The sequence below is a fragment of the Lepisma saccharinum genome, chromosome 2 (assembly GCF_977018435.1).
Source record: "Lepisma saccharinum chromosome 2, izLepSacc3.1, whole genome shotgun sequence".
NCBI classification, from domain to species: Eukaryota; Metazoa; Arthropoda; class Insecta; order Zygentoma; family Lepismatidae; genus Lepisma; species Lepisma saccharinum.
Window position 1 is genome coordinate 168075821 of NC_139230.1, and position 13668 is coordinate 168089488.

The following is a 13668-nucleotide window of genomic DNA, read 5'->3' on the forward strand; positions in this document are numbered from 1 at the left end:
TGCTCTGATTGGCTGTTCCACAGAATCCAGTCGAGGAAAGCAAGTAGCAATTAGAACATATCCTATTCCTCCAAACCAGTCAAGCAGTCAGCCAGGCGGCCATGATTGCTACCTAGAAAGTTAGTTCAGCGCCAACTAGTGCATTCGTACTAGAAATCCAGTTCCGTGTGATAGGGGCTTAAGGGATGGCTGCACACACGTCCCAAGAGCTGGCGGACATGCATCTGATTTATGGGGAGGCTGGAGGTAATAGTCGTGCTGCAAGGCGTCTGTATGGGGCACGTTTTCCAAATAGGGTGTTACCATCGCACACCTTATTTCAAACTGTAGACACTCGACTTCGGGAAACAGGATCAGAGTTGCCACCTCGTCGAGAACTTGGACGACCGCGAAGTGTGCGAACACGACGGTTTGTGGAAGATGTGCTAACTGCAGTAATGGATCATCCAGGCAGCAGTACGCGCGCACTAGCCCAGGAACGAAACACCTCCCATGTGAATGTGTGGCGAGTCCTCACGATGTTGGAACAGCACAGAAATTTTGGAACTAATACACGCAGGCACATACCCAGGGAAGGGGCTCGGGAGCTGCAGTCCTTTCTCGAAATCCTACAAATATCTGATTTTAATAATGTGTAGTAGTAATTAAATTTACTTCATCAATAGGATTAAACATCTTGTATATGGTAAGTTGCAATATACCAAGAAATTCATCTTCAGCGCATTTACTCCTCTCCCAACCTTTTCGTCTTTAGATGGCGGCTGCTGATTAGGGATAAGCCCCTTCCAAAATCAAATTCTATCTACCGGCCTGACCACCAGGGATCGAACTTTGAACCTTTCGATTGATTGATTAATTGAACTTCCACTTTATGCACAGTAAGGCTAATAGGGACTGGACCTACAGTTTAAAGTGAGATCCGAACAACTATGTGCCTCCATCTGGAATCGAACCCAAGCAGTTTGTTGAACCTGCCGAACCAAAGACGAGAGCGTAATCATTTGAGCGTGTGGGAACTTTGTTTTATCCAGTGCCATCATATATTCAGTTTTCCACACACAAATAAAATTACTTTTAAGAAATTAGACGTGTGCATATAATTTCTTATCGTCATCATTTCCCAAGTGAACAATCAGATGCCATAGAAGACTCGAGCCCGCCCTATAGAATAGTACTTAACGCGATCGCCTTGAACTAAGAGATACCAGATTCGATTCCGGTATGAACTGTATACACGAGATGCCTAGCTTGAACTCATTACGCACACACTTCATATTTGCACTGTTGTCAATACTTGTAAACCTGGTTCCAACAATTTATATCTAAAACCACGGAAAAGGGTTTTATCTACTTCTCTTCCAGCAAATTTACAAATCTAAAGACTAATAACATTGTTCTTGGTGTATCAGTCATTAAGCTAATGAGTTCATTCTGCATTTAGTTTCCCGAATAATGGCTGTGGATTTCGCGAGAGTATATCCGTAGACTGTTGGGGGCTACAGAAGAAAATGATGTTCCTTTCCAAATTATTGATTGATTGAGTTGGTTTTTTAAGTCCACTTTATACACAGTATTACTAATCGGGACTGGATCTACAGTGTAAAGTGGGATCCGAACCACTATGAGCATCCACCGGGTATCGAACCAGGGACCCCTTGATTATATATATATATATATATATATATATATGTGTGTGTGTGTGTGTGTGTGTGTGTGTGTGTGTGTGTGTGTGTGTGTTTGTGTGTGTGTTAATGTATGTATATATACACATACATATATAATGTATGTATACAGTATAGGCCTATATGGTGTATAAATAGTTTGTTAATTCATAATAGTTTGATAGAAAAAATCTTACGTTTGGGCTCCCCCTCTCCAAACTGATCAACCTAGCTACGTTCCTGGTAATGGAGAAGGGCTATCATGCCTAAATCCCCGAAATATCCTTGAATTAAAACTTTTCTTTCAATCACGGAAGGTAACCAACCAGTATTAGACAGATTGATTGATTGATTGATTTGGTTTATTTTACTTCGCAACTGCCACATTTGTCTAATCGTAGAGATGTTAAATTGATGAACGGATACTCACAAAGAGCACCCATGCCCAGTCCGGTATTCGAACCCGAGACCCAGTATCGTACAAGTCACAGGTTTTTTCTTCAACTTTTTTCCCCAGTCACTCCAGACACGTAAATGTTAATTAAATCAGCTTTTTGCATTCGAGGATTACCTGGTATAAAAAACGGGAAAGAGAGTTTCTACCGCCACAGTTTTGATTGAGTATAAAGGGCTCAGAAATAGCTTAAAAAAAACAATGCTATAAAAACCTGAACTATTATTTCTAAGTTAAGAGATGATAAAACTGCGACGTATAACTGTAGTATAAGTCTGCAACAGCAGTTTACTAAACCGAACTCCGTGGCTGAGTGGTTAGCACAGCACTATGACATCAGGGATCCCATCTCAGGATCGAATCTCGGCCTGGGTATGGTTGTCCCTTCATCAATTTCATCATATCATCACTCATCCTCGTCTCGCGATTAGCCAAAAGTGGCAGAAATGCGAAGTAACATAAACCAAATCAAACAATCGACAGTTTACTAAGAGCTTTTGTAACCATAACCTTTGGCTGCATTCGTAATGTGGACTCCCTTTTTTATCAGAGTTAAAAACCTGAACCTGTATCTAGCATTTGCAATAAACATTACCATAAAACTGAATACTTGTTCGTATGTGTGGGTGGCAACATTGGGCTCAAGAAGCCGCGCGTCTTTCCCAGTCTCTTCTTCTTCTTGGTTATGTCCCTTATCACCTATGCTGGGGGCATATTCGCGGATCCCACTCAGTTCAGCATAGGAGGAACAATTCTTGCTTCTGATTGGTCGAATTGGCGGAAGTGACCTAACACTTGTCTTCTGCTGGTATTTTGAAAGGAAGACACGTATTCTGCAGCCACACGATGTATTTGTTGAAAATGTAGCTTAATGAGAATTGTAAAATGTACACTATTTTCTAAAAATTTAATGAAAGTGCGTATTTTTATTCTGATGGTACGTTAGGTAACTGTAGCTAGTAGAAAATAAAATCCATTCATTTAAATCGTAAAATGTATCTTTAAATATTCCAACTTAGTGAAGCTTTGTAAGCAAAATAATTCTTGTACATCCTTTGATTTGCGTTTCATTTTTCTATCTGCGAGAAAGCAACATAAATATACTTGGAATATTTTATCAATGAGTAGTACTGTAAATTACTGGAATAATGCCTGCTTCTGGCAAATTTGAATATGTTGCAATTCCCATGCCAAGACACCTGCAATATAAATGAAATCAATTGATTACAAGTTTCAATGTAAATCGTGAGATGGTACATTTTTAAAAATCGGCGACTTCAAAATATTTATAGAAACCTTGTATAAAAATGTTCATAAAATTTAATGAAGTTTATTTAGTGAATTCCACTTTATGCACAGTAAGGCTAATCGGGACTGGACCTACAGTTTAAAGAGGGATCCGAACCACTTGTGCCTCCACCGGGTATCGAACCTGGGACCCCTTGATTACAAGGCGACGACGCTACAACTGCGCCATCGGGGTGGCCACACATATCTATTATTTGTCCTAAGTATGACATAGCATAATATGTTTGCAAACACAAACATTATTTATTTCATGTTATCAGTTGTTTTAAGATGTAAACAAAAATAATTATGGTTTCCAACATAGCCTGCCCAAATATCAAGTAATGAAATATCTATCCACTGAGATATTATTGTTCAATATCCAAATCAGAATATCAATAATAATTAATCATGATAGGGCTTGTACACTTCATAGAAGACAAAATTTAAAAAAGAAAATGTGTTTTAAAACAAACATATGTGGAAGAGTTTTTGTATTAATACTTTGTAATTACTTGTAGAGGGTTTTTAAGCAAACTAATTTGTTCATATATGGACAAGCACATTGAACAGTGCTCTTAGAATGAATAATTTTTGTTACACCTTTGCTTCATGTGCAATGACGATCATGTCAGGCATCTTCCTACAAATATGTAATGATGATACGTTAACATCTCAGCATCATGTTCTACCGAGTAGTAGTGGAAAAAAAAGTCTTATGGAAGTAATCACAACCTTTTGAACTGATTCACTTTTATGTAGCTATAGTTCGTTACAGGGTTCCCTCATTACACAATCTTTCAACACTGCGTCTCTTCTTGTGTTTAAACTTAGAGACTCCCTATCAGCACCATTTGCAGAATGACATCAAATATCTATACAAAATTGTCAATGGCAAAATTCCTTGCAACACACACCTTCAGGAATTCCACTTTCGAGTGCCTATGCACATACGACGTATCACAAATATATTTTACACAGAAAAACCTACACTAGGTATACCTTTCAGTCTTCCATCACATGACATGCTTGTAAATAATCAAGTAGTGTTACTTATTTTTTGATAATTTGTCAATCATTTTTGTGATATTCTTAATTTTGCTCTTTAAATTGTTGACAATTTCAGTGTAAAATAGCTATCCATGCTGTATCGAAAATTTTCTCAGTAAATAAATAAATATGTATTAAATAGCATTTCCCACATAATTGTAAACAAATTTAACATTTGAACTAGATTAAAACAGGGCCTCCACAATGGCACAGTGGTAGCGTCGTTGCCTTGTAATCAAAGGATCCTTGGTTTGATACCTGATGGAGGTACATAGTGGTTCGGATCCCACTTTAAACTGTAGGTCCAGTACAAATTAGCTGTACTGTGCATAAATGGACTTAAAACACAAAATCATAGATTAAAACAGAACAGTCATATTTCAACAACTTGAATATTATCTCTGCCTCTTTAGGTTGAATATTGTTATGTGAGGACTCAGTCTGCTTTTCCTTTAAAAGTAGACCATGTCCCGGTATAAAAGTACAGTTCAATTTTTCTTTATATATTTATGCATATGTAAAATTGCAAGTTCAAGAAGTGGTAGAGGTTACAGACAGAACTTGATATATATATACATAAGCTCACTTTATGTATTAAATCAGGGTGGCTACTCTCCGGGAATTATGCATGAATTCTGCTTGAATTTTTCACCGCAGACGTGAAAAATTGTAATTTGTATTAATCCAAATCCCATTCAATTTATACTCATTTATAAATGCCCTGAGGCAAGTTTCACCATTTATCTTTATCGAGGAAGGGGGAAAAAATATGCATGGCAAATAGAACAGAATTCTCTCAATCCATTTACTTTGTTAGTGTCCTTTGCAGAATGACCTATGTGACAGACGAAAGATTATTGCAAGATATCTTTAAGTTTATTAGGTAATTCGAGTTTGAAATTCTCATACAACTAACAATTTCTGGTAGGTTACTATATCTTGTAACATTTGTGACTTGTGTTTGTAGATGTATTTCAAGTCTGAGTATGTGAAATAGTAAATGTAAATTATTTTAAATGTATATAAACCATTTAATTGAATTAGACTTTTTGGATAAGTTTGAATCATATGGACTCTTTGTATTGTTAATATATTTGTGTGGATGGTGAGAGGCGGTAATACGTAACGTTGAAATAGAGAAAACATCTTCTTGTATACCCCTGAATTTTTTGAAAGTTTGTCTTGAAAACTGGCAATTAGAATTGAATTTTATCATGTTCCTAGAGTAGCCACCCTGTAAATGTATCCATGTTATAGCTTGTTAATTATTTATTTTTATTACTTGTTCAACATACCAGTGACCATTACCTTGCATACCAAGATTTGAGAATGGTTTCTCCAGAGTGTCTGACATGCCACTGTTGATTTCTATTTTGCAACTGCAACTACATAATTTCAGAATGTCCACAAGTACTGGAGGTTTATTACCTTCGCATTTCATAAATTTTTGTTTGCGAATAAAAAAACTGATCTGGAGTCTTATACAGAATCTATTTGGTGAACAAATAATACCATGGAAAGAAGCATGCTAAAGGTAACGAATGTTAATATTCAAATATCCTGCTTCATCGATTTGAACTTAGAAATGATTCTTATCTTGGATAAAAATAATTGAGTTTAATGTGATACTTTAAGTGGTTCTGCTGTCTTCACTATATTTTATTTTTTACACTTGTTCATTAACTGAAAAACTCCCACCTAAAGTTTAAAAGAGATAACAAAAGATAACAAACTCTACAGACCAATAAACTTCATTATACATTCTTCATATATTTACATATGACTTAATTTAGCCTCTTCATGAAGCAAAGTTAAATTGACTCATGATCTCACCACCAAACGTTCCAGTCAAGTGGTCAGGAGTGGCATGTTGAATTGTTTCTACATGTAACCACTGACTTTAGTGTTGGTATGTGCCTATGTTTCAGAGACTGGTTCTGTCTCACTCTTACATGGGACAAGATGGAAGCAAATACAGTACACTACCCAGAAAACGGGAGCAGAACCAGTTTCTGAAACATTGGTACATATGGAAACTAAAGAGAGACTTCACACTAAAATGATGTTTCACTTGGAATGAATAGCAACAATTCACACTGATCCACTGCACAAGCCACCATTGAATTGTCTCATCCTCAATTGACACATGTTGCTTCAGTGTAAAAAATATCCCTAAAAAAACAAGCAATGCAAAGTCCCAACCAACTTTCTCTTGGTTGTTTTTATGGTGTTAATATGTGATGTACAACCTTTTTGAAATAAATTCCCCATACCCGTCCGTAGCTTCCATCACAAGAAACAATGCCTTGCCATCCTGAATGCCCTTTTCCACAGGTCAGTAACCTAAAAGCCCATAGTGCCCATCTCAAAGCACATCTCCCAGTCGTGAATATTCTCGCCTGCAAGGTTGACACACACACACACAGAAAGTTAGTATCTATATTTATTTTGTACATCTCCTGCAAACCAGAAGAAACATGCATGCCTTGTCCAGGATTGAAAGTCAGCATCCCTGGTTTCACAGTGCAGAATAGAAGAAACAGCATGCCAAATACAATTTGCTGGTATTACAAACCTATGTATTGTTTAATTGCTTACTCTTTTAATGCACTGATTTCTAGTGCTGCTTGTAGACATACCTTCATGACCAGTGCTTTAAGTGGTTTCAGTCAATAGCCAGAATGTCAACCACAAATGAATCAACATGAGTACTACTACTAATGATGACAATAATAATGGTGATTTGTATTGTTATTATTATTGCATACAAAGTAAATATAAACACAAACTATCACATCTGTTATTTCAGAAAATTTAAGTTGTCATTTGGATTATAAAAGACAGCACTTGCTATTTATAATATTTTTTCCAAAATTTCCACACTGCTTACTGACGAGAGACAAATTTAGTACAAGAACTTTCTCTTCATCTATTGTTTGCAAAATATAATGTAACAATAGACAGACTTTTGTAGTGTAGTAAATAAATAAAATGGATGACCGGCAGGAACTGAGTTCTGGCACAAAAGTGATTTACCAGAACAGAGTTCCAGCTCACTTTAAGCCCTGTTCATGACACGGCATTGTAAAGGACTTTCTAGATTTGTATGCATCCATCATTGGTTTCAAATTTGAAGCATTATGCTTAAGTAAGAAAAACACATGTTTCTGTAACTCAATACAAAAGAGGAGCATTTGCACTATTTTCATTTACAACCTAACAAGACTGTTGCATGGGTGTATTTAATCCAGGATCACTTGTGTCTATAATTATTACAAGTGCTCAAAGTGGCGGGTAACATGGAAAAATTTCCATATCCCTCAGTTTGGATAATTTGCACAGGCATCTTTCCACCTATTGCATTGTTTCCATGTTGGTTCATACAAGCACCCTCCTATCCCCAAGCATTCCACCAGCCCAGCTATTTCCACTTCAAGCACTGATGATAGGGAGACTCAGGAGGACCACTAGTGGCAAGATATTTTCTATCTTATTTTCCATCAATCTTTGTTTCTATGATTACAATTATTATGAATGGGAATGAACGGCAATTTATAGTAGATTCGATTGCTGAATATATTAGGTGATCACATTTCAAAAGAGTCACTGAAATTCCCAGGTTTGAGTCCCAACCTGTTCATAGATGTTCTTCGTGGGTGTGTCTTCATCAATTTCATCCAATAATCACTTATCCTCATCATGATTAGCCAAAATGACACAACAAGAGAAATTAAATAACAATACAACAATAATTTGAAGGTAACAAAGGGTGTTCCGTATAGGATGCCGAATTTAAATCGAGTGCTATTGTTTTGTTTTGAGGTTGGCTGACCAGTTCTTACCAATGTTGGTATCTGTTGTTATGCAGATTAATGTAGCCTCAATTGTTTTGACTCGTTTGTTGTGGTTACGATATGGAACTTCATGAAAAATTCCCGCAACAAGTGATCTCTTTGCACGGTGACCAGGAATGGCCGGCAATTTCATGTGATCTTACATCCTGTGATTTCTTCTTATGGGGGTTTGTGAAATCACAGGTGTACGCCAACAAACCCCAAACCCTTTTGGAACTGAAGGTGGAAATCATACGGGTGATTGGAGGCATCAGGACAGACATCTGGATGTGGATGTACATTTTATGCATAAGTTCAGGTTGCACTTATTTTTGGTTGTTTTTTATTTTTGTTAGTAGTGTGAATTGGAATAGGGGTATGGGTAAAAATGTAAAGTGCTCCCCTGTGCATAGCACCATGCCATGAAGGCGTATAGGGGGTAATGCCTCACACTTTCTTGATCTGGTCGTGAGTGGGGGTGATGTGATCAGCATCATGCCCCTGACCGCCTTTACCCCCAGGGTTTCCCCCAGGTACCCATGTTATTCGACGCTGGGTGGGCGCCGGGGCCGCTTCCATCGTTAGAAAAGTTCCCGGATTTGAACCGGCCGGAGATCAAACCCGGGACCTTTATCATGCTAGTCAGACGCGTTACCGACTGAGCCACCGTGGCCACAGTCTACAGTAATAGGGGTATGGGGAATTAATTATTTTATTGGGTTATATTTATCAACGTGCGAACGTAAGACATTTCAAGGTGACAAAAATTAGCATTTTAAGTTAGATATACACTTATACTAAAATTCTAACACACATAGACACAATCACCAAAGCAGCTGAAATGTTAACATTTTATCTACCCTTGAGAAATGACCATCCTAATTAACACACCCAAAGAACATGAGACAGAACCCTTTAATTGGTTTATTGGACTTCGCATACATGACCCCCTGTAGTTTATCTTTATTTCTTGATTTGGTTTCACTTTGTTTATTTTACGTCACTTTTATCTGCAACTTTGACTAATCACAAAGGTGGAGATAAAGCGATAAAGGGATCATCACAAACACATATGGATGACACACAAACAAACTCCTGGAAACACACATCTGTTATCACATATTCTGAAGTGTAATTGTTTGGTTTGCAATAGCAAATTTCTTCACTCGACAAATGCATACCAAATGAAATTAAAAAGATGATAATGAATATATAATAAAAAATAAAATACTACATCTCCTCATTTTAAGAGATAACAAATTTTGTCAAGGAGACCAGGAGAGACTCCCAGCTGTTCCGGGAGCAAGCCTATTCATCTCATGACACATTATCATTGTTTTCACACTCAATGTGTTAAACACCAAACCATTACACCAGGATATCATACACTAACCCTGGGTATATGGAGTGTTCACCACTGCTGTTTAAATCAGAAGTTTATTGAAAATCAAAGTTCTTGTCTTTGTTAATTTAAAAATATTGACTGGATTTAATGAGATCTGTCAAATGTAGTTCTTTTATATATATATTTGGAAATAGATTAGTTTTTCCAATGGCAATAATAATCTTTTAACTAGCTAAAAATAAATTGTATGACTGCTTTTTTATTTGCGCAATTTATGACATTGTTTGTAAACAAAATACCATTCTTGTTCTAATGTTAGTTTGGTATGATATATTTAACCATAATATTCAAAATTAAGAGCATGCCTAATTTAGAAATTGAAACCAGACTTGAATACCTGAATATCACACTGTTAAAACAGATAACGAATAGAACTGGTATGTGTCTAATAAATATATCCTTTGCGGCAGTTTATCTGGCAATGGCTATGGTAACATGAATGGAATGCTGTTTAAACCTTCATCCTTTTTTTTTTCCTTTGTACTTTATATTTCCTACCACCTAGGTAGCTATGCATGGTGAGCAGTCAAATCACAGCCTCGCTACCAAACTTCCCTTGCTCGAGATCTAGCCTGCAGATGGAAGTTACTTTGTATTCCTTAATCTATTTCATGTGATCACCATTTCATCTTCATCACCACTATTAGCCAAAAGCGAAAGAAAATCATTATCAAATGAGAAAAATAAAACTACAATGCATTTATGTTCCCTATCTGTATTGTGACTGTGACCAATAAATGTTAAATACTGAAATACGCAATGAACACACATTAAGAAACAATCATGTCTTATATTTGTTGAGAATTGTAAGGAAGAATTCCTGGCTTCACAGCCCACAGTGGAAGAAACAACTCTCCTAATGGGATTTGGTAGTGCACCATTAAACTTAAAACTCTTATTTTGCACCATTTCATGGTGTTTCATATTGTAGACATGCACACAACATGAATAGGCATTGTCTATGCATAATAATATAACAACATTTTTTAGTGGTTTTTCATTTTTCCTGCAATGTTTCGTCTGGTTTCCCAGAACATTTTCAAGCTTACATAAAAATTAAACAAACACACACACATGGCTAGCCATTCTACACTTCTACATAGTGTGCTACACTGTGTATCAGAAGAACTTTCCATGTACAATGTTTTCACATCAAAACACAACAGTGATGTTTATTTTTATTTTTTTTTACTTAGAATGAAATTTTTTAGTGGTTTTTATTTTTCCTGCAATGTTTCGTCTGGTTTCCCAGAACATTTTCAAGCTTACATCAAAATTAGATAAACACACACACATGGCTAGCCATTGCACTTCTACATAGTGTGCTCCACTGTGTATCAGAAGAACTTTCCATGTACAATTTTTTCACATCAAAACACAAATTTGATGTTTATTTTTTTTTACTTAGAATTAAATAACAAAGCTCCCCACACGCATGCATGAACTGAAGCTAAAACCACGGTACTAATCTGATATTCCCCGGACAGATTTCTTCATTTTTACACAAGAAACTACTTATGATAATAAGTTCCTGTAGCATTGTCTAACATCTGGAAGGTGTTTTGTGTGATGTAACGGATTTCTTCAAATTTAAAAGTTTTGGGGCTTATTTGGGGGCAGGTGACTCTGGCCAATGGTTGTGGCCGAGTGGTTAGCACATCGCGCTGCGACGCCAAGGGTCCCGGGTTCGAATCCCGGTCGGGCTTGGTTGTTTGTGAATGTCCATTCATCAATTTCATCACTCATCCCCATCTTCACAAATTAGCCAAGAGGCACAAAACGCGAAGTATAATAAACTAAATCAATCAATCAGACTCCGGCCAATGTCTAACATGCCTTTAACAGGGACTCTAGATAAAGCTGGGGAGCCGGAGCGGAGGCGGGGCTGCGGTAGGTCAACTACCCCAGGGGCGGAGCCCAGAATCGGTGGGAAATTTGAACTCAAAAAATTCAAACAAAAATATTTTTTTTAGTTTAAATTTCCCACCGATTCCGGGACGAAAAATTTTAATACACTTTAAAGAATGTTCTGCGAAGCAGATAGGTAAGTACAAATGTCAAAAATTGACAAAACGAAGAAGTTATAGGTGTCCGGGGAATATCAGATTTTACCAAAACCGCCTATCAGTTAAACAGGCATATACTGTACAAATTAGCAAATTTCTTTTTCCAAACTTGAAGCTTACTTCTGCACACATTTCCAATATTCTAAATGAAGTGACCAGGTTTCTAAACTCCACATGTGCATAATCTACCTAACCTGGCCTGTTATATGCATACGTGCACTCTCTAGTTGTTAGCATGTATCAAGCTTACGTCAGTTTGCATTTATTTTCGTTTGGGTCACAAGTACTTCTACTTCTGCACACCATGGGTTTGGAAAAATTACCAAAAGGTGTTCCGACATTCACTGCTACTGCTAATATGTCACTTGACGTAGGTACGAACGTGTACTTAACACATTCCCAAATGCTTTTGTTGTTAGGTTAGACAGGTCAGGTTTAGAGTTATTAACGTTAAAAATACTTCTGTAAATACTTCCAATACCTCATAATCATAATGTGATTTGTGGTATTCAGCACTTTCCACTGTCCCATATGTTATTCTCAGAAACTGGTGAAAATAGCTCCACATGCCATCCTCACAACCTGGTGACAGTAGCCTGATATACTATTCTCACCACCTGGTGAAAATAGTCGCGACCTATCTAAATGCATTTTCCACCCTTCTATACAAATTGTTAAAATGATTACACAGTCAAAACTTGGACGCATTTTAGTGTAAAAATAGCAAGAAAGAAATATTTAAAGGATAAAATTAAAGTTATCAAGAATACTGCTTCGTACTTAACGTGTTTTTATTTTCTGCACATTACACCGTTACAATATTTCTCTGCTGTATGAAACTAAAATTTAGCAGGTGATAAAGAATTTCATGGTTCACTTCAAATGTCTACGTTTTCGCTTGTATTGATTTTTTTTTAAACTGATATATGCTGCAATTTTTCCAAACAATCGACAAACACCTTTCGTCATTATTGTAAACTATTATGTTAAAAATACATACAGATATCCTTCTTGCTTTGATTTGCTCTTAACTCAAATAGCACTATAGTTTGTTATATCTCCTGTTTACAGTACGAAAGTGGATTTTTTTTGTACACACTACACACAATTTCCACCGTTGTTACATTAATATATATATTTTTAATGCACACACGCATGTTTGTTGTTTATCAATTCGCATTATCCATTCAATTGTTTTTGTGTTGGTGTGACGTCACATCCGCAAAATCAGCCAATCGGAGAGGAGAATCAAATCGCCTATGCTGAACTGAGTGGGATTGGCATATATGCGAACTGGGGCGATCTTGGACAACGGTACTCAAAGAGAATAAGATTAGGTTTTTGACGGTACTGAAGGGTTGGACAGACCATGCTGACAACCCGCACTAAGAGATCTGTTCCAAGTCCCTCATCTGCTTATTCCAAGATCCGTATCCATTCGCTCCCGGCGGACACGCTCCGGAGGTCTGCTTGCTTTTCGATGTTCACTCGGCCTTGAGGGTAGGCAATGTTGATCAATAAATGCGTGTTTACAACCTGGTGTTGTATTTACGTAGGAATCCGTATAGAAACCACAGGACTGCAGGGCTGGGGTTATGTAGTCAAGTCGAAATGGACAAAGGGAATGGTGTTCCTATTCTAGCCAGGCACTGATAAAGTGTGGTTCGTGCTTGCTCGCGTAACGGGCACTGGAAAAAGATATGATTGATAGTTTGGATATCGGCGCCGCAGCCGCACGAAGGATTGGGTGCTAACTGTAATCTCGCCAGGTGTTGTCGAGTTTGTACATGGCCTGTGCGTAGGCGAAGTGCAAGTGTTATTACTTCTCTGGGCAAGTTCAGAGAACGGAACCAGGGGTTCCTGGTGCCGAGTTGTGCTACCCCTTTGTAGGTGGTGGTTTGGGCTAGTTCTT